Raw genomic sequence first — 23,217 nt, 5'->3', positions numbered from 1 at the left:
CTAACACTATGTATTCACGTGAACTCATGATTGCTTAATTACACTATATATTGTTCTCTCTCTCTCTCATTTATATTGACCTTTAAAACAACTTAAAATGCACATATGAGTACATATATATAAATACACATACGAGGAATTTTTATATAAAAAATTTTTAATATTATTTTTTATCTCTCAATATTGCATAATTTTGTGTGATTAAGTTATTAAATCAATTTTTTTTTCTTCAATTTGCCAATATTATTTATTTCACTGTAAGATATTTATTTAATTTTTATTGATGTTGTATATGGAATTACTATATTTATATATTTCTCACCATATATATAAATATACATATTTACACACACATTAATATATATTTTGCTAATTTACACATTAATATTACTGAGAGCAACATCACGACTACTCTAGACTCTAAATTAAGGATGACAAAAGTTTGTTATTTTACATAAAGTTATTAATAAAGAAAACTGATTTCACACGATATTTATTGTTTGTGAACACATTCAACTACACAGTAACAACAGAATAACAACTCTTATAGTAGACACCCAACCAATAGTGTGCAACAATATGACAGTGGCTGGAAGTGAAAATAACTCACGACACTCAGCTGTGAAGCAACTTGACAACAACACAACAACAACAACTAAACAACTTTTATCTGCTCCAAGGAGGGGATCAGTTTCAAAAGATGTTACTTTTGTTGATACTGACACTCGAAGAAGCTAAATATTGAAGAATATACAATTATTTGTTCATCAATTATTTTTATATTTTTATATCATTGTTATAGCTGTTAACAGTTAAAAAACATATTAGCAACTATTGTCTTTATGTTTTTATATCGTTGTTCTACTATGATTTTTTTCTTCAAATGAATGAACTACAAGCAGAGAACGATTCAAACAAGACAAATCAAAAAAATAAGTTATAAAGTTTAACTTTTAAACACCATCAAAGGTCTTATCACGCACCTGTAAATATTAAGATGACAAAATTAATCAAATAATGAACCATTAAAATACGATTAATAGTTAAACATAATTGTAAGTATATCATGTATTGAACAACATAAAAACAACAATATAACAACTAAAAAATAACGTAATTGTAAAATTTAATAAATATGAAACTAAAACAGCTTCAACTATAAAACTCAAATAAACTAATTAATGTAAGGCTTAACCCAATGATATAGTTTTTTTAAGAACCCTATAATAAGAACCATATAATAACTAAATTAAAACTGAAAAACAACTAATTATAAATAGAAAAAGTAAGAGACATAAACTATTTAAGGTTGAACAATTTTTCTTACTAAATAAATACATCAAAAAAGATATATAAACATAACAAAATAAGTCTTTGAAACAAACAAAGACAACAAAAACTATACGTTAATCTTTTGAGTTGCAACCTCGACATTATTATCTCGCCTTTTTCCCTTAAAAACTCTTCAATGGATGACTTGGTGAAACAACAACAACAAAATAAATTAAAAGATGAAACAACTATAAAACAACTAATGATTAGAAATGAGCTAGATGTGATTTGTATTACGTTGTAAAAAAATGTTTGAATAAATATTATTTAAAACATACTTTTAAATAGTATAATTTATTTTATTATTATTATTTTGAATAAAAATAATAAAAAAAAAACAGACTTTTCGATTGTTCTTTTTTAGCAACAAAATAACAACAACAACAAACTAAAAATAAAGTTACTAGACAACAACACTATTTCAATATATACAAAAATAAAAATATACATCAATACATTGGTTTTTTGACATTTGGAAATACCAAAAAAAAAACAAAAACAATCTTAATATGTACGATGAAAAACTAAATATATACATATATATTAACTTTCTCTTAATTAATTGAACAATTAAATAATAACAAATAAATAACTGTATGACAACTCTAGTAATTGCATCAACTCTAAGAAGAAATAAAAAACTAGTTATCTATAAAATAAATTTAAAAGTAACTACATAATATTTGTATATCAACTCAAAAATATATGTACCCATAAAAAATTAAACATAAACTTTTTTTTATTGTTGTTAAACAACTTTAAAAAAATGAATAAACAACTCAATAACAACTGCACTTTAACATAAAAATAGATTAAACATCAATACATTGCGACAACTTAAAAAACATACAAATAATCTCAAAAAAATAAAACAAACGTAAAAGTAATTACAAATTATTTGTATATCAACTCAATAATATATGTACTTAAAGAAAAGCTAAACATATACTCTTTTAGTGTAATTTGATTTGATATTTTATAAAAATACATTAACACAAATATTTTTTTTTTATTTTTAATTTTTTTATTTACAAAAATACGTACTTCAATAAAACTAATAAATTGTTTTTTTTTTATTGTTTTATAGTTTATTTAAAGTTGTATTGTAGCTGCCACAAGGTTATTTATTTGGGGTATTTTTGGTTGTTTTGTAATTTCTTTATGATTGTTTCATAGTTGTCATGATGTTAATTTCACGTTATTTTTTAGTTGTTTTCTTACTTTTTGTTGAGAAAAGAGTATTTTTGTAATTTTAAAAGCATATTTTTGTAAATAAAAACTTTAGGCCGTAATATTATAAATAAAACATAAAAATAGGGTATTTATACATGACATTACTTACACTAGCATTTGCATTGTTTTCACTTTTTTTTTTTTTTTTGCTTTTCTATTTTCAACCTTATATGGCAATGGCCTTTTCTTTGAAGTTGATGCTTCCGGAATAGGTTGAGAAACACGATGATCCTCCATTGCAATAGCGTTCTTACCCATTTTAGTTTGTATTTTGAGTTTTCAAGATTATTTAATATTTAGTAACATTTTTAGGATCTAGAATTGGAAAAAAGGCGGAAGAAGCTCTAGCAATAGCCATAGTCTTGTTACTCTTTTTTTTTTAAAAAAAAAAAAACAAAGGCCATAGTAAATTGTGAATTTATGAACTAAAAAAAATAGTTTTACAAATGAAAAATCAGAGAGAAATGTGATGAATATAAAAGAATAGAACAAAAAATTGAGTATTTGACTGGAGAGAGAGAGAGAGAGAGAGAGAGAGAGAGAGAGAGAGAGAGAGAGAGAGAGAGAGAGAGAGAGAGAGAGAGAGAGAGAGAGAGAGAGAGAGAGAGAGAGAGAGAGAGAGAGAGAGAGAGAGAGAGAGAGAGAGAGAGAGAGAGTCATGTCTAACAAGTAAAAATTGAAAAAAAATAGTAAAGGTACATTATATCAATATTAATAGGCAAGTAATAATTTTTAAAATTTTAAACTTTTAAAAATGTATAAAAAAAACAATCAATGTTAAAATTATTCAAAATGTCGCTCACTAATAAGAAAGTAATAATATGTGATTTTTGGTTGAATTGAGTAAAAATTTCTTATTTAATTAATATTAAATTATTTTTTTAATTTAAAGAGAGGGAAAAATGAAGAGAAAAAAAAAAAGAGAGAAAAAGAGTTAACATGTAAAAGAGACTAAACATAAGCAATAAAGGTATTTTTGTAATTAAAGAACTTTGTGAAAAGTAAAATTGAAAAACAGATTTTATAAAAAAGTTTAAAAAACCAAACATAAATAAAAATGTAAAAAAAATACCAAATTTGACATATAGTGTAAAAATCCCCAATAAAATATATATTTATATATATGGAATAATGGGTATTACCCATTAATAGGTAATAAACAAATTTAACTATAAATATTAATTTTAAAAATATTAAACTATTAGATTTTTGTCCGATAGCGAATAATAAAAGAGAAATTTGAATTTCTTGCTTAATTTAGCTACCTATATCAAAAAATACCTATTTTTACACTATATCAAAAATATGTTTATACAAAAAAAAAATATTTAAGTCAAATTCAACTTTTTTTTATTACTTTTTTGCCGAAAAACTTTTTTTTATTATTTTTTTTTTAGCTGATGGACCAATCTCAGCCATATAATGTAAAAATGAGAAAATTTTCTAATTAAATAGAAAAATTAATCATAAAAACTCAAAATTTTCTAACATTACTCATTCATGGGTAATACCCATTAAGAGTACACCCACCTCTACATTTCCCTTAATTTTTCTCATTCTTTTCTTTTCTTGTTGAGTTTCTTTATCTCTCTCTTTATCTTTTTCTTTCTCATCTCAAACTTCAAAAAAATATTTTCGGTAACACTGCAACTCGGTTGAGGTTAAAAATGGTACCATTATAATTTATTTTTCAATGTGATTATTTTAAGATATGGAAAGTATATGTATTTTTCGATGTTTCAGGAATAAAAAAAAAATATAAAGTTGCTCATGGTACAAATGATATAGTGATGAGTTACCATTGTATAATGTTTTTAGTTTAGTTATAAGGAATAAATATTCAATTTTATTTTAGAATTTGATTAATTGGATTGCGTTACCACTTACCATATGATAACTAATTAGTTCTACAATAAACTAATGATACAAAAAATATAACTTAAATAATATTAAGATACCATAATATAACTTTAAAATAATTAAGTTGTAATTATTTAGATGTCTATAATTTTTCCTAATAAGTTAAGAGATTTATTTTACTTTATTATAACAAATTAGTGTCTTAAATAAGATCAAAAGTAGCATAACTGTTGTTGCTAAAAAAAGTAATGTAAAAAGTTGCCCCACAGGGTTTCATATTTATTAGTCAGAAAGGTTTCAGCTTTTAATGGCTCCTAAAGCTGATGTCTCGAAGAAGAGCATTGCTATTAGGTACCAGTGGTGCCTAGCACCTTTGCGACATATCGCGTTGCAATTAGCTAGCTATACTCCTTAAAAGCTATTATATTAAATTATATGGGACCCAATACTTAGTTGGACCAATAGCGATATTGACACATAGGAGGGTGCTAGGCACCACTGGTGCCCTTTAGCATTTCTCCTCGAAGAAAGCTGATCCAAAGGCCCAAGCCTTGAAGGCTGCAAAAGCAGTGAAATCAGGGCCGACTATTAAGAAGAAAGTTAAGAAGATCCGAACTTCAGTTACCTTCCATCGCCCAAGAACATTTAAGAAGGAAAGGAATCCCAAGTATCCTCGTATTAGTGCTCCTTCAAGGAACAAGCTTGATCATTATCAGATTCTCAACATCCTCTTACCACTGAATCTGTAATGAAAAAGATTGAGGACTACAACACTTTGGTTTTCATTATTTACATTCGTGCTGACAATAAGAAGATCAAGGATGCAGTAAAGAAGATGTATGACATTCAGACTAAGAAAGTGAATACATTGATTAGGCCTGATGGCACCAAGAAGGCTTACGTTAGATTGACCCCAGACTATGATGCTCTGGACGTAGCTAACAAAATTGGAATCATCTAAGCTAGTTTTGTAGTATTTCTCATTACGAATTTCAATTTTGTTTCCATTTGCAAATGAAGTACAATTTTATGAGATTTTGGTTCAGTTTGAAGTCACAATCTTTTTATGTAACTGGTTATTGTTTCGGTTATGCTCTTACAATTTTCATTGGAAGACATAATTAAACTGCGTAATTATTTGGTCAAAACAAAAAGTGTCTTAAACAAATCTAAAAATGAACATATAATTTTAAAAGTAACTAATCTAAAAATTGAAGGTTAGTATATTATATATTTATTTAAAGTGGACCATTTTATATAATGATAACTGATGATTGATATCTTATTCACATTATAATTAAATGGTCCAAAAATATACATTATTTGTCATGATTTAAATTTTTTGGTAACTTTTTTTTTTTTATATATATATATATATATATATGTATAGTTAATCAAAATGTCTATATAAGTCACATTTTAAAAAAAGTGAGTAATTTGCGTCAAAAAAAAAAAAAGTGAGTAACTTAAATGTGTTTGATAGATATTTCTTTAAATACAATTTATTAAAAATGGAAGTTTATTATACTACAAACTCATAAATTTTGAAAATAAATTTAAAAGTTACTCAAATATAAAAAATCTCAATTCTGAATTCCAACCATTACCACACCACCCGTGATGTTAATTTTCTTCACTTTTATTTTTCTTCTTCTAATTTAAAAAACATAAAATAGTACTACTACTATATTTAAATTACATTGAAAAGAGTCTAGTTTTTCAGTGCACAACGACCATGAAATATATAGGGACGTTCTTTGTTTTTCGGTGTCGAACTGAGTGGTATCGTTTATTTCTTTGCGCTATCTCTACTCAATCTGACGTTTACTGATCTTCTGCAACCAAGGTTCGCCATTTTATTTTTTGAGTTTATTTTTGGTCGTGGGGGCTAATTTGCAAAAGAAGTTTTTTGTGCAAAGGAGTTTTTGAGATTGATAATCAATGTACAGATTTAAGAATAAAAAATGAAAGCTTTATGTGTTTGCTGTTTTGCTTCTGGGAAAGTGTTAGTTTGATAAATATGTCAAAAATGAGCTTTCTTTTAGCTAAGATTGAGTTATGTAATAACTTGATGAGTTTGTTCTTTTCTTTGTATAGCTCCGTTTGAGATCTAAACTTTTTTTCTTTTTTCAATTATGTACTTTCTAATCTATATTTGTATATAGTTTCTTTTATCATCACTTTTTGAGTTCTTGAATTTTTTCTTCCCTTCATTTGGGTATTCAAAAAAGTAATCTCATGAGAATTTAGTTCTTGATTTCTTTTTTCATTGTATATATGTGTTTTGCTAACAGTGTGGTAGAGATTTTGGTAGTCCTATTGTTATTTCCGTCCATATTTAGGTCTGTTCAGAATTATGGTATTGTGTGCTGAAAGGATTCATATCTTCATTGATATTTTTTCTCTCTATAATGCCGGCATTAAGTTTTTGTCATTGTTGTGTCCCATTACTGTACATTGGATGTGACCAACCCTGGTTTTTGTTGAGTGAGGATGTGGTGGATTTTCGATTTGACCACTTAGCTCAAGACAAAATTGAAGGACGTTACTTAATTTTCGTAAGTTTGTGTATACTTAATTATTGATTGATATCAGTGTTAATTTTTCTTATAATTATGGTTTCTACATTTATGGTATTTAATTTAATTTGCATTTTCTTTGATTTTGGGAGTAATAATTATATTTATACGTTTACCTTTTTTTGGAATCATGATTATAAATATAACATTTTTTTTTGAATGGATGAATATAGCATTATTTATATTGATTTTGTTCTATTTTGCGTCATTATATATGGCTTTGGCGCCTTATAAGGCTTTAGCACCTATTATATGGTTGAGCCCCTAATTATTTAGGGTAGTTTGTTTAAATTTTCATATTTTTCGGTATTGAATGTATAAGAAAATTTTGACACAATAATATTTTAAAAGTTAATAAGTTATGCACTATACAGATTTATTAGTCGGAATAAAATGATTATTTTGGTTAAGCTATGATTTAAAGAATATTTTAAACTGAAATAAGGTTTAAGAGCGTTTACTTTAAACGCTAATTCCTATTAGCTATGTTTTGGTTTATACTTTTTTAGAAATTTTCAGCATAAAAGAAAAGTGTTTTGAATTTTAGTATTCAGATTTTAATATTATAACTAATTAAGTAAATTGAAGAATAAGAATCTTGAGGATCTTGTAATAAAGGGAGGTGGAAACACTTATGGTCTAATGAGAATATATTGGTTTAGATATATTTAGAAAGTCAAATTATTATGAAAATTTAGTTTGTTCTCAATATTATGGGAATGTACCAAAATTATTATATTATTTGTATTTTTAAAGAATTTCTGGATGAGTGGTATTAGTTTTTTTATGGAAGAAATGGAAGTACAAATTTGATGGATGAGTTGTGCCATTGTTTATGGCTTTGGTGCCTTTTAAGGTTTTCGCGCATGATTTATGGGTGGCCCCTAATTATTTAGGGTAATTGGTTAAAATTACAAGATATCATGAATTTTAAAAATATTATAAAATTTAATAGCTAACAATTATGGTATATAATTATGAGATTATTGCCTTATTAGTTTATTATAGATAACACAATATTAATTTTGGGTATATAAATTATAAATATGAGTTTATTATAGATAACATAATATTAATTTTAGTATATAAATTATAAATGTAGGATTTTGTAATAAATTGGAGATAGGGACATTAATTGTGAATTGAGAATACTTTGTTTTATTTTATTTTTTATTTTTGGGAAGATATTGAAATAAATGGGAAGTAAATGCTAATGAAGTATTGAGATTATTGCCTTATTAGTTGTATACGAAAATACTAATATGAATAGTTTTTATAATAATTTGAATGGTATAATAATTAGGAGGTTATCTATTTAAATAATAAATAAGGAAGCATTATGTCATGATAATACCGAATTGGATTAATTAATATTAATTTAATATTATTAATTAAATGTATGATGAAGTGGTAATAGGAAAATGGTACTTTTTGAATGTGAAAAGTGTAATTTTAAGTTTTAAGGATATTAATACAATTTTGATTTAATTTAGGTTGAATAAAGATTATAGATACTATGTTTTACGCTGTAAATAAAATAATAAATAATTTGACTTATTAAGGATTTTAACATGTTTTAGTCTATAAATAAGTAATATTTTTAAGAGATAAAATGAAATAATTAGTATATAATATTTTGAATATTTAAGGAATAATGAGTATTAAAAGGAAATTTTTATTTATGTTTGATTTTAAAAGGGTAAAAGTAAGGAATAGAGATCCTATGAAGGTTATGAAATAGAATGCTATAATTTAGTTGTTACTAGCCAAAGGGTAAACCCTTTGGCTAGTTCTAGTATTTTATAGGGAGATTTAGTTGCTTAGTCTTGGTGGTTGGTTGATTCTCTTCAGTTTGAATAGTTTTCTAATTAAAGTTTTATGCTGTTTTTTGATGTTTTTTTCAGGTGAAACTATTTTATTGAGTTAGGAGCGTTGTTTGAAGATGTTATAGCTTTATTGTCTAAATTTCCAGGGGCAGTTTTGTCCTATGGGGCTCGCTCTAAGATTTTAGCGGCCCATGGTTGGCAAAGCATGCTCTGCGGTTAGACGATGAGCTATCCTGGTTCGAGGAGGTTCCAGCGCCGGTAGCGGACGTGGGCGTCGTAAATTCATGAGTGATTTTAATCACTTTGTCAAAAAAAATATATATATAATTTAAATAATAAGATATCATAATATAATTTAAAAATAATTAATTAGTTATTAAAATGTACAAAAATATATTTTTAGAGATAATTAAAATGTATCTTTTATATGACATAAATTTATAAAAAGGTAATAAATTGATTTTTTATCATTATCATAAGTAACTAAAAAATTACTTTTAAAAATACGAACAAAAAAAATAAAAAATAGAATTTTGGAATTAATTGTATTTTAAACATATTAGTTATCTCTAAAGAAAAACATATTACTTTCGAATTAAGGTATGTTTTGATAGCGTGACAAAGTGATTAGAATTTGTGAAGATATTGTTATAGCTAGTTTGTATTATGTAATGATTGTGAGAACTAACTATTTGATGAATATATTTTTTTTTAAAAAAAAGTATTTTAAGTGAAAAAAAAGCCTCTATATTATTGTTATTTCGGTGTTTGATGAGAAGGCGGAAGTAAGCCCAAATCACAGCAGAGGGCAGAGCACTCCATACTTTATGGTATAAAACTGAAAGAATGAACTAAAATGGTATAAAAGGAATACTTTTGATTAAAATGATATGAAATGAAATACTTTTTAGTTTGATTTGGGAGAAGCAAACAAAGCATGTATCGTCAAAAAATAATCAAAGCTCCACATGATTAACGCAAACAAATGACAAGTGGAAGGATGAATATATTCACGAAAGAATCTCGCCAAAAATTATATTTTTAGTTTGGGTAAATATCATTTTAGACTAGGTAAAAGTTACAAATTGAACTTCTTATTTTGTTAAATGATAAAATAAACTCTATATTTTTTAAAATTGTACAAATAGGAGACCCTGAACTAATTTTTTTGTCAAAAGAAAACTTAATAATAATTTGATCTAGAGATGTTATGATAAAACTGGTTACATTTTCTGTATCTGTTCGTATTAGAAATTGTCTTAAAGTTGGTTATCTTAAAAAATATAATTGTTGAAAATTGAGCTCAGGGTCCTATTTTTACCATTCTGAAAAATATATAGTCTATTTTGTCATTTAACAAAACAGATGGTCCAATTGGTAACTTGCAAAACAGGATCTAAAATGGTATTTACCCTTTTAGTTTTTATTTTAGTTAAGTATATTTTTAATTGTATAATTAATTTTGTTATGTTATTCAATAAATTATATTATTTTTATTAAAAAATATTTAATTTAAGTGTTATTTATAAAAATTTATTTGTACCATATATGCCTAAACTATATAGGTTCTGGTAAGTTGGTTTCCAAACTTTATATTTTAACAAATTAGTCCCTAAACTATATACGTTTGGTAAGTTCATCCCCAAACAATATGTTTTAGTAAATTGGTCTCCAAACTTTTATTTTATTAGTAACATTAAGTCTCCACTCTTAGATATTAATATTTTTTTAATTTATTTTACTTACTTTAATTTATTTTGTGTGTTAAATTTAAATAATTTTATTTTTTTTAATTTTAATACTTTAATAAAATAATTATATTAGTATATATATTTTTTACTTTGGAGCTAAAAATGAAACCTATGAACTTCCTTAAAGAAACTGTGAAGTGTATTTTTTGGGGTTCAACTTCATTTTGTACTTTTTGATGATCGAAAAAGCCTCTTCCAAATAGTCACTATGCTCCTCGAATGTTTTTGATTTGACTAGCATGTCATCTACGTAGACTTCCTATTTTCTTTAAAACATCTTGGAATTTATTATTAACTAGACATTGATATGTGGCATCTAGGGAATGTGATTTCAAAGATCATTCCCGCGAGGCCTTGCTTTATCGCCTTTGGCTCTTTCTTTCTTTGCATTAGATGTTCCCGGAGGTCGTTTGCTGAGAGACTGCTATCTAAAACTAGTTGAATTTTTTCTATTTCTTCATCGCTCCAGTCAACAAAATTACTAGGGTATTTTTGTTTCCCCGAATGGTTGACTTTTATGCATTAGTATTAGGCCTATCCTTTCGCATAGCCCTTATTCTCAAATAAATATGATCACCTTGCCCTAGAGCATTGACTACCTTTGCTTTCTACAAAGTTTATCTGGTAGTATTTGCTTTGTTACGCGTAGCGATCATAGCAGTCTTTCTCGAAGGATCCCCCATGATATATTTTCCTTTGTCCCCATTGGGATCAAAAAATGTCAGGATCTTCAGGGTCTTTTCTTTTTTTTTTAGTATTATTATCGTAAGGAATAAGATCATTAGGAATTTCTTCATCATGAGCCATGTTCTCTTGCTCATGTTTATCTTTCATGTCATCTATAGGATCTTTATCTTCGTGATCTCCTTCTCGACCCTCATTGATGAGATTTTCATCAACATATTTTTCATTACGTTGAGTCTTTTTTGCAGGACAATTGGTTAGCACTGTTGGATCTCCATCGACTCCTAACTACGTCTGGGTTGTAGGTGTTGGAAATTATTTTACCAGGATCTTAGATCTACTCACAAGTATGTTGATTAACACCCTCAATATGAACTTTCTACAAACGATGAAATAAACACATATAAAGTTTAGTAAACCTTACATTGGGTGCAGCGGAATTAAATGACTCCTTCCGTTCAGATATCTAGCCTTTGATTCCTTTCTGTAGCAGAGCATTATCAATATCTGAACCTGGATCTCTTTCTCTGAATCTTTGATGCTGAAACTCCTTCTTGCTGAAAGTCTTTCTTCACGATCTTCCTCACTATGGTTGAGGTATCACTTGCTGTGTGTGGGCACTACTCTCGCACTAAGATTTTCGAAATTGAAGAGGGAAGGAGAAAGAGAAGGGTTGGCCAAAGATAGGGAGAGAGAAGGCTCAGTTTTTTCTGAATTAGAAGAAGTAGAAATTTAGTGTAAATTTCCTGAAGCCTTCACTATCTATTTATAGCATTCCACTAGGGTAAGGTTTGAATTATTTGGCATTAAAATAATGAAAATATCAGTTTAAATTTCCTACAAAAGTGGCCGGCCCTACACAAGTGGATTTGGGCCTCACTTTTTGCAATTTTGCAGTTTTACCTTTTCTGCATCTGATTTTCTCAAAAACGCCAATTTTCTAATTCAACCATTTAAATGCCAATTCTAACTATTTAATAACTATAAATAATTATTAAATAATATTATCATTTATCATATTTATTAATTGAACCATACAAAGTATCATAATTAACAAATATGCCCTTAAAACTCTTTCTTTACAATTTCGCCCTTACTTAGTGAAAATTTCACAAATAGACATAGTCTAAATTGAGAATTATAATTGATTAATCAAAACCAATTATATGAGTCTTACAAGCAATATTATCTCAACTAGTGCGGGGACCATGAGTCTATATAACTGAGCTTCAAATAAGTAGATCAAGAATTTAGCACTAAAATTCACTAACTTATTAATTCTTCGTTGAATCCACGCATAGAACTTAGAATTGCACTCTCAGTATATAGAATGCTCTATATGTTCCACCATATAGATGCATCATTAGTTATCCATTGTTATAATCCTAATGTGATCAATGATCCTCTATATGAATGATCTATACTGTAAAGGGATTAGATTACCGTTACACCCTACAATGTATTTTATCCTTAAAACACTTGACCCCGTATAAATGATATTTCAGCTTATGTGAAATGAGTACTCCACCAGTTATGTTCGTTTGGTCAAGCTCGAAGGAGATCATCCTTTGCTTACTATTCGCTAGATAGAAGCTATAGATTCCATGTTTATGATAGCACTCCCACTCAATTGCACTACCGTGTTCCCAAAATGTACGTATCACCCTGACCTAAAAGTATGCTTAACTAACAAATCAAAGAACACGAATAGCCTGTCAATATTGAGCCTAATCATAATAGGATTAAGAACATTTGATCTAGGATCAACTAGGCGATATTGACTTGAATAGATATTACGGTAAGTTTAATAAATTTAAGTCAAAGTTCAATATCGGTCCCTTCCGATGCATACTCCATGCATCCAACCTGAGCTTTACTTTAACCAATGCTCTGGAAAGAACATAGCACTTCTCCAAATGCAAGTAAACTCTGTTGTAGATTATCATATCAGTAAAACCCTATGTCTGATAAATCTAGGAAACTTTATTCACATAGTCATGTTTACTTTCCAATGTGTTGACAGCACAATAAACAGGATCAAGTATGTGAAAAGGGTTTCAGATGAATTCATACATTATATGCATGAAATAAATCATGTGAACCATGCAACATTAAATGTTATTTCTGATCTATATTAATAAGTAAATCTAATTATATTGAAATGAGTTTTATTTAGGGCATAAAACCCAACAAACTCCCACTTGCACTAATATAAAACAAAAAGTACGTTTCAAATAATCTCAACACCTTGATATACAAATCAAGTGTAGTAGTAGTAAACTCCTCGTAATAGGATCTGAAAGGTTGAATTAACCACAACCTTTTCTCCACCATTACTCTTCCTTAATCACAAAATCATTGATAATGTGAAATTCCTCTCTATATGTCTACTCTCTTGGGATACTGGATTCTATACTTTTGGCAACTACTTTTGGTTAATCAGGAAATTAACACTAGTAGTTTAGGCAATTTGGAATGGTGCCAAAAATGTATAGAACTTTCCTTAGACTGAATAAGTACCTTTCCTGCAACTTTAACATTCAGTCCCTTCCTGGTAGACCTAGAGACTTCAGATAGGTTTTTACACTTCTCCAAAATCACTATTCCACCCCCAGAGTAATCACCATCTTATCAGAAAGATTTTCTAGCACAAAGGCAAATTTCAAAATCTGACATGGTGTAGTCTAAGAGCTTTAAACACACCCTTATAGACTAACATATAGTTCCTCTTCTTTATCTTAAGATTTACTTGATTGGCTTCCAATGTTCTTCTCCTGGATTAATCTGATACCTACTCATTACTCCCACTCAACAGCAGGTGTCTGGTCTAAGGCATACTAAAGCATATCTGAGACCTCTAACTGTTGATATAAGAAATTCTTTCATGGCTTTATCTTTTCTGGAATAGTTGAGACTTTTCCTTAGATAAATAAAATCTATGCCTAAGAAGTTGTGAAGCTTCTATAGATTGCCATTAGAAAGAAAATGCTTCAGCATCTTACTAAAGTAAGTTGCTTGCATTAGAGTAAGTAATTACCAGGTATACCACAAGCCATAGGTTTAGTTAAACTCAAACATATAATACTAGGAACAGGAAGTTTTGTTAAGTCCATTGAATGGACTTATAAACGAAAATTTCCTTTTATGTCCTTGTAATAGAAAACTTTAGGTTATTCCATGTGACTGGATTAAACCATAGTTCTTTTGGCTTTCTTCTTAGTTTCTTATCTTGACAATCCATTAATTGTTTAAACTCACAATGGATTTTAATCACTAGTGTCTCCCAAGTCATAACAAGGTGAGTTCCTAGAAACTCTCCCACTACGACAAGGTACCGTGAATTATGTTTAAGAAAACTAAACGGTATTGGTCTCTTCGGTTGTGACAAGACAACAGAGGCAGTGGGATCATCATATGTCAAATAAGATGATAGAACACCTTTGGAAACAAGAAATAAATATCTCCTTTATTTGCTACTTTATTTTCAGACTTAGTCATTATCTTAGAAAAGTAGTATTTGTTTGAACAAACACTTTCTTATCTATTGACTATGGGATAGTCCACCCCTAATTACTTAGAATAGCTAACAAACCATGGTTAACAGTTCTAGCTTTTCTTAAGATTTTGATTAGGTCATCCATGAATCTAGTAATGATTTACATTAAGTATACAACCATTACATCATTCTGAAATTGTATTACCATAGAAGGAATTAGGCAACGACTAGTAACTAATCATCAATATGCAACTCAAAATTTCTGGGGAGGTAAGTTTGGATATAATTCAAAAATCAATTTAATGATCTTTGAACTGCATATCTACTAACTATATCTAAACATCTGTAACCACTTACCTTAATGGTTTTAACCATTGCTAGAAATTAATGAAATTTTTAAACATTTCAAATTTCTTGCTAAAAGGTATAATCTAGAGTTATCGTTTTAAGAATACAACGAAAAACTCATATCCACCCCTGAATGTACATCCATCTGCGAATGAGATGAACTACTTTCAGTGGATATAGGCATATTAACTCTTTGCAGAGATTGATCTTGTCAAATCCACTATGAACAAGATACAAATGCCATAGATTAAAAAAATGTGGTAGTGTCTTTTGATGACATAGGTTTAGTTACATCAAAGAGTTCTTAGAATACTGCAAGTGGATCTTGGTCACAGAATACCTAACTCATATTCCATACAGTTTTAATCCATTAATAGAAGATTGTTAGGTTATAATTAGCCTATGTTTCGAGTCTTTAAAGTTAGCATTATCTCGTCTATTGGTGTCTTTTGGAATATTTTTATGCTTGATTTTCATTATTTCAGGTTCACGGGGTGTTAAAAGTCGAATTCAGTCAAATGGCAAAAAAACTGGGACAAACTTGGAAAAAATTGGAAAATTCGGCTCCAGACGCATCAGTAGTCGCGACCTCCAGAGAGCCAGGTCGCGACCCTTTTTCCTGGTCGCGGCCCTGGTCGCGGCTTCGAGAATTGGCAGAAACTCGGTTTTTTGAGTTTTGCCTGTAGTCGCGACCAGCTTAAATGCTAGTCGCGACTTGGTACGGAAATCGCAGATTTGACCTAATTTTGGTTTTTTCTCAAATTTGAGGCACACTTCTCATCCCTATATAAGGAATACGACAGTGAAGGTCAAAGCAAGCAGAAATAGACCTAAATAGTGGATGCAAGTGGAGAGGAAGCTATCTTGAAGACCCGGAGCGATATCACCTTCTAGTTTCTTTCTTTTACCCTTAATTTCTTCTTTATGTTTGTTTTTGTTTCTGAATTAATCATGGATGTTTTTAGAGTTATGTTGAACCAAATTTTCCAATAAGGGAGGATGATGAATGTTGTTTAAGTTTATGCCTAATTAATAAATAATTGCCATTCCTTCATCTTATGTGTGAATACTATCTATATTTGTGTTTAATTCCATGTGCAAGCTTGATCACCTTTTACATGTTTAATGATCTCAATTCGAAATCTGAAAAGTGAGAATTGAAAATGCTAAAATTTGGATAGTCTAGGTTTTGATGTGAAACGAAAGTATTTACATAGCCTCAGTGACGAATAGATTATTGCTTAATGCTGATTTTGTGTTGATTTAATTAAGAAGTTAATTAGAGAACATATTATTTAGAACCTAAAAGATCTGAAAAGAATTAGGTTAATTTATAATCTGTCATTCACATTGAGATAAGGATAGCAATTAGGTATTAACATTGGTAGCTTATCAACAGGATTCACCTCCCTAATCTCTCATCTTGATTAATCGTCGTTTATTTTCTCTTTAATTTTCTGAGTTATTTACTTTCAAATTGCAAACTTATTATTTTACCAAATAGAATCATAAGTATAGTTTAGTAGTACTTAATCCAATTCCCTGTGGTTCGACCTCACTTGCGTGAGATACTACTTGATTGCATACACTTGCGTAATAAACATAAAATTCGTAACAAGTTTTTGGCGCCGTTGCCGGGGAATTATTTAAAGATTAATATTACACAAAATTATACTAACTTCTACTTTGGTATATTTTCTCTTGCTGATTTTTCTAACCTTTCTCTTGCAATATTTTCGTGATCCATTTCAAGAATCCTAAGTGTATACGCCGTCAAGGACAAGCTGTCATATTACCAGTTGATCCTGAAATCGAGAAAACTTGTAGGAGAAACCGAAAGAACAAGAGGCAAGAAGGAGTTTCAGCAACTGCTGAAACTTCAAAAATCATGGCTGCTAAGGTGAATGCTAATGCTGCGAACAATGGAGGTAATAACGGTAATAATGGTGGTGCCGTGGAAGATCAAGCTAATGGCCGTAGCTTGAGAGATTACATTCTCCCTACTCTGACGGGAGTGCAGTCAAGTATCAGGCCACCGGCAGTGGATGCGAACAACTTTGAAATTAAACCTGCCATACTTCAAATGGTGCAGTCTTCAGTTCAGTTTGGTGGCCTCCCTTCTAAAGATCCTAACCTACATCTCTCTAACTTCATGGGACTTTGTGAAACTTTTAAAGTTAATGGAGTTAGTGATGATGCCATTTGACTGAGACTGTTCCCATTCTCTCTCAGAGAACGAGCCAAGAGTTGGCTAAACTCCTTGCCACCCAACTCTATTGCCACCTGGAATGATCTGGCAACGAAATTCTTGTCAAAGTTCTTTCCTTTAGCCAAGTTTGCAAAGCTGAGAGGAGAAATCAACAACTTCTGCCAACAAGATAATGAATCTCTCCATGAGGCTTGGGAGAGGTTTAAAGATCTGATCAAAAAGTGCCCTCATCATGGTATAGAGAAGTGGATGCTGGTCTACAACTTCTACAACGGGTTGATTGGTAATACTAGAACTCTAATAGATGCAGCAGCTGGTGGAGCCTTTATGAGAAAGAGTGCTAATGAGGCTTATGATCTATTGGAGGAGATGGCTCTAAACAATCAACAGTGGCCAACTGAAAGGAGTCAATCTAAGAAGGTAGTTGCTGTGTTAGAGGTTGATGCCATCACAAAGTTGACAGCTCAGGTTGAGGCATTGACAAAGCTAATGGTAGGGCAAGCTAAACAAGCCCAAATTGTTTGTGAGATATGTGGAGGAAATCATCACTTTTTAGAGTGTCAAGAAGATGTGGATAATTTGCCAATGGATGAAGCTAAAGCCATAGGAAATTTTTCGCAGAATAACAACAACAATTATGGGTTCAACCAGGGTAATAACCGAAGAAACAGTGGGTTCTATCAGCAACGAAATCAGAACCAGAATCAGAACCAACAGTTTAATCAGCAACAAACTTCTGGTGGAAATTCTAGTTTGCAAACAGATTTACTGCTTCAATTCATGACTGAAACTAGATCTTCAATTAAAGACCTGCAGACTCAGATGGGCCAACTAGCAACTCAAGTAGCAACCCGTCCTCAAGGAAATTTTCCTAGTACAACTGAAGTTAATCCTAAGGAAAACTGCAACGCAATTACCCTGAGGAGCGGTAAGAAGTATGATGGGCCTGAATTGACACAACCAGTTGATGTAAATAAGGAGATTAAAGTTCAACCAGTGCCAACCCCAACATCAACAGTAGAGAAGGCTAATGATAGCCCAGCACCACCACAACAGTCTCCACCAATCAGTATTGATCATCATGTAAAGATACCCTATCCTCAGAGACTCCAAAAGACAAATCTAGACAAGCAGTTCACAAAATTTCTAGAGGTCTTCAAAAGACTACACATCAACATCCCTTTTGCTGAAGCCTTGGAACAAATGCCCCGTTATGTGAAGTTCATGAAGGAGATATTGTCTAAGAAGAGAAAATTGGAGGACTATGAAACAGCGGCATTAACTGAGGAGTGTAGCGCCATTTTGCAAAAGAAACTACAGCCCAAGCTTAAAGATCCGGGTAGTTTCAATATTCCATGCTCTATAGGGGGTTCGGTGGAAACTAAAGCTCTATGTGATCTGGGAGCAAGCATTAATCTAATGCCATTGTCTGTCTTCAAAAGGCTAGGATTGGGAAAAGTAAAGCCTACAACAGTGACTTTACAACTGGCAGATCGTTCTTTGACTCATCCTCGTGAGATAATTGAAGATGTACTGGTGAAGGTGTTGGGTTTTATGCCCTAAATAAAACTCATTTCAATATAATCAGATTTACTTATTAATATAGATCAGAAATAACATTTAATGTTGCATGGTTCACATGATTTATTTCATGATTATATGTACATAATGTATAAATTCATCTGAAACCCTTTTCACATACTTGATCCTGTTTATTGTGCTGTCAACACATTGGAAAGTAAACATGACTATGTGAATAAAGTTTCCTAGATTTATCAGACACAGGGTTTTACTGATATGATAATTTACAACAAGAGTTTACTTGCATTTGGAGAAATGCTATGTTCTTTCCAGAGCATTGGTTAAAGTAAAGCTCAGGTTGGATCCATGGAGTATGCATCGGAAGGGACCGATATTGAACTTTGACTTAGATTTATTAAACTTACCGTAATATCTATTCAAGTCAATATCGCCTAGTTGATCCTAGATCAAATGATCTTAATCCTGTTATGATTAGGCTCAATCTTGAAAGGCTATTCGTGTTCTTTGATTTGTTAGTTAAGCCTACTTTTAGGTCAGGGTGATACGTACATTTTGGGAACACGGTAGTGCAATTGAGCGGGAGCGCTAACATAAACATGGAATCTATAGCTTCTATCTGGCGAATAGTAAGCAAAGGATGATCTCCTTCGAGCTTGACCAAACGAACATAAATGGTGGAGTACTCATTTCACATAAGCTGAAATATCATTTATACGGGGTCAAGTGTTTTAAGGATAAATACATTGTAGGGTGTAACGGTAATTTAATCCCTTTACAGTGTAGATCATTCATATAGAGGATCATTGATCACATTAGGATTATAACAATGGATAACTAATGATGTGTCTATATGGTGGAACATATAGAGCATTCTATATACTGAGAGTGCAATTCTAAGTTCTATGCGTGGATTCAACGAAGAATTAATAAGTTAGTGAATTTTAGTGCTAAATTCTTGATCTACTTATTGGAAGCTCGGTTATATAGACCCATGGTCCCCGCACTAGTTGAGATAATATTGCTTGTAAGACTCATATAATTGGTTTTGATTAATCAATTATAATTCTCAAATTAGACTATGTCTATTTGTGAAATTTTCACTAAGTAAGGGCGAAATTGTAAAGAAAGAGTTTATAGGGGCATATTTGTTAATTATGATACTTTGTATGGTTCAATTAATAAATATGATAAATGACAATATTATTTAATAATTATTTATAGTTATTAAATAGTTAGAATTGGCATTTAAATGGTTGAATTAGAAAATTGGCGTTTTTGAGAAAATCAGATGCAGAAAAGATAAAACTGCAAAATTGCAAAAAGTGAGGCCCAAATCCACTAAGCATGGCCAACCACTTTTGTAGGGAATTTAAACTGATATTTTCATTATTTTAATGCTAAATAATTCAAACCTAACCCTAGTGGAATGCTATAAATAGATAGTGAAGGCTTCAGGAAAATTACACTAAATTTTCTACACTTTCTGAATCAGAAAAACCTTAGCCTTCTCTCTCCCTATCTTTGGCTGAACCCACTCTCTCTCTCTTCCTCATTGAAATTTCGAAATTCTTAGTGTATGAGTAGTGCCCACACACAGCAAGTGATACCTCAATCATAGTGAGGAAGATCGTGAAGAAAGACTTTCAGCAAGAAGGAGTTTCAGCATCAAAGATTCAGAGAAAGAGATCCAGGTTCAGATATTGATAATGCTCTGCTACAGAAAGGAATCAAGGGCTAGATATCTGAACGGAAGGAGTCATATTATTCCGCTGCACCCAATGTAAGGTTTCTTTAACTTTATATGTGTTTATTTCATCGTTTTAGAAAGTTCATATTTAGGGTGTTAATAAACATACTTGTGAGTAGATCTAAGATCCTGGTAAAATAATTTCCAACAGAAGGTTGGTAAGTTTATCTTCCCTGCTGATTTCCTAATTCTTGATATGGAGGAAGATTCAACTATTCCCATTATTTTGGGAAGACCATTCTTAGCCACGGGCCGAGCATTAATAGATGTTCAAAAGGGGGAGTTAAAGTTGCGAGTGTAAGATGAAGAGGTCAATTTTAATTTTTTTTCCCCAACTGACATTCCTACCTGTTGCAAGATTGAGATGGTGAAGGGTTCTTTTGTCAAAGCTGATAAAAAGAAAGTAAAGCCTAAAGAGCGACTTCGAACGATTCAGCGTCGTTGGAAAAGATTGATGTGTGGTAGTTCTGAAGGTGAGCTTACTCTTGTGCAAAACTCTGAAATCAACACTATTGGTGGTCAATTTTCTTCATTTAGTACGAGGGCTCTTTTGGATGAAAAGGGTCAACCCAACCCTTTCTGAGAGGGTCTCAGGTAAGTCTCTTCTCTCTGCATGTTATTGTTTACATTGGGGACAATGTCATATTTAGTTTGGGGGGAGAGACTTAAATTTTTTTAAATTCTGCACTTTAATTTCTGCGTTTTAATTTTCTGTTTTAGTTTTTTGTTTTAGTTAAGGAATGGCAATAAGCTTGACGATAGTTGTATACTGCTGATTAGTGTCATGTGATCTAAAACTGTAAAATAATTGTGTGCTTAATTTTGTTAACTCTTTGGATTAGTTCGGATGTTTAGAAACCTGTGTTTTTCTGCAAATACTCAATCTGTGAAAATTGTTATAATTGTTTTACTATGGTTTGTGGTAAGATTGACAGGATAGCTTAGAATTTGCATGTTTATTCTTTTGAGGCGAAATCCTTGATAGTGTTCAATTGGAATATGACTTAGGCATTTTTTGGATAGTTTGAGCCTTTCAAGCCTACCATAATAATGTTTATCCCTAGTTAACCCTATTGAGCCTAAGCCTGTTATGTTTTTCACCCATTGATCCGAAATTTTTTTTAACCATACTATTGATTTTTCTTCACCATTATATGCAGGATATCATAAGCTAAGTAATTAGTTTGGGGGAGGAAAATATTTAGTGAAAATAGTCAGAGGGAGAAGAACTTGTAAGATTGAAGAGAGAAAAAAATGTGTAATTCAATGTCACTGAAAAAAAATGAAATGATGATGAAATATGAAAAAAAAAAAAAAACACAATACAAAGTAAGAATTTGTTTGAAAAAATTCAGTGATGTTGGGGAAATATTGGAGATATCTTCTCTCAATCTTGGAAAATTTGGGAACACTAGGGGGTTTTGAAAAAGAAAAGTAAAAAGCTTGTGGGTTCTGTCTATGTGCTTATGATATCTTGAGCCAAAATTGTCTTTTGCCTATCCTTGAATATCTGAGCCATACTACCTAAGCCTTGAAAAGACCTAATGATTCCAAAGAATACTGTCAACATTAGTGGAGAAAGGTAAGCATGCAAGCTTATGAGTTATCGGGCTGTGGAACTGTTGGAAAGAGTAACACTTTTATAACAATGTTTCACATTTGAATAAATTTTTTGCAGTTGTACATAGTGTTATTAATTGAGCATCCAAGTTAATTGTTAGAGTTAGTAGGATCAAAATTCTAGTTTATGCAAGGAAGAAAACAGAGCATGAGTCAGCAACGTAGTATTTATCTGATAGCGTAGTTAGTTTTTTTATCTTACTCGGGGGCGAGTAAGAATCTAGTTTGGGGGATTTTGTTAGGTTATAATTAGCCTATGTTTCGGGTCTTTAAAGTTAGCATTATCTCGTCTATTGGTGTCTTTTGGAGCAGTTTTACGCTTGATTTTCATTATTTCAGGTTCCCGGGGTGTTAAAGTCGAATTCAGTCAAATGGCGAAAAACTGGGACAAACTTGGAAAAAATTGGAAAATTCAGCTCCAGACGCATCAGTAGTTGCGACCTCCAGAGAGCCAGGTCACGACCCTTTTTCCTGGTCGCGACCCTGGTCGCGACTTCGAGAATCGGCAGAAACTCGGTTTTTCTAGTTTTGCCTGTAGTCGCGACCAGCTTAAATGCTAGTCGCGACTTGGTACGGAAATCGCAGATTTGACCTAATTTTGGTTTTTTCTCAAATTGGAGGCACACTTCTCATCCCTATATAAGGAATACGACACTGAAGGTCAAAGCAAGCAGAAATAGACCTAAATAGTGGATGCAAGTGGAGAGGAAGCTATCTTGAAGACCCGGAGCGATATCACCTTCTAGTTTCTTTCTTTTACCCTTAATTTCTTCTTTATGTTTGTTTTTGTTTCTGAATTAATCATGGATGTTTTTAGAGTTATGTTGAACTAAATTTCCCAATAAGGGAGGATGATGAATGTTGTTTAAGTTTATGCCTAGTTAATAAATAATTTCCATTCCTTCATCTTATGTGTGAATACTATCTATATTTGTGTTTAATTCGATGTGCAAGCTTGATCACCTTTTACATGTTTAATGATCTCAATTT

At 30.8% G+C, this 23,217-nt stretch overlaps 1 non-coding gene and 1 pseudogene across 1 annotated transcript; one reads left to right on the top strand and one right to left on the bottom strand.

Annotated features, from left to right (window-relative positions):
• The first annotated feature begins 579 nt into the window (after positions 1–579).
• Positions 580–5,761, top strand: LOC115720591 (large ribosomal subunit protein uL23-like; annotated as a pseudogene).
• Positions 5,762–17,450: 11,689 nt separating this feature from the next.
• LOC133035219 (small nucleolar RNA R71) lies at positions 17,451–17,557 on the bottom strand. Its single transcript, XR_009686499.1, has one exon. It is a non-coding gene; the product is annotated as a small nucleolar RNA R71 (small nucleolar RNA).
• Between the last annotated feature and the right edge of the window lie 5,660 nt (positions 17,558–23,217).

This window comes from Cannabis sativa, chromosome 2 (genome assembly GCF_029168945.1).
Source record: "Cannabis sativa cultivar Pink pepper isolate KNU-18-1 chromosome 2, ASM2916894v1, whole genome shotgun sequence".
In the NCBI taxonomy this organism is placed as follows: Eukaryota; Viridiplantae; Streptophyta; class Magnoliopsida; order Rosales; family Cannabaceae; genus Cannabis; species Cannabis sativa.
Note: the sequence above shows the minus strand (reverse complement) of the source record. Positions and strands in the feature narration are given on the sequence as shown.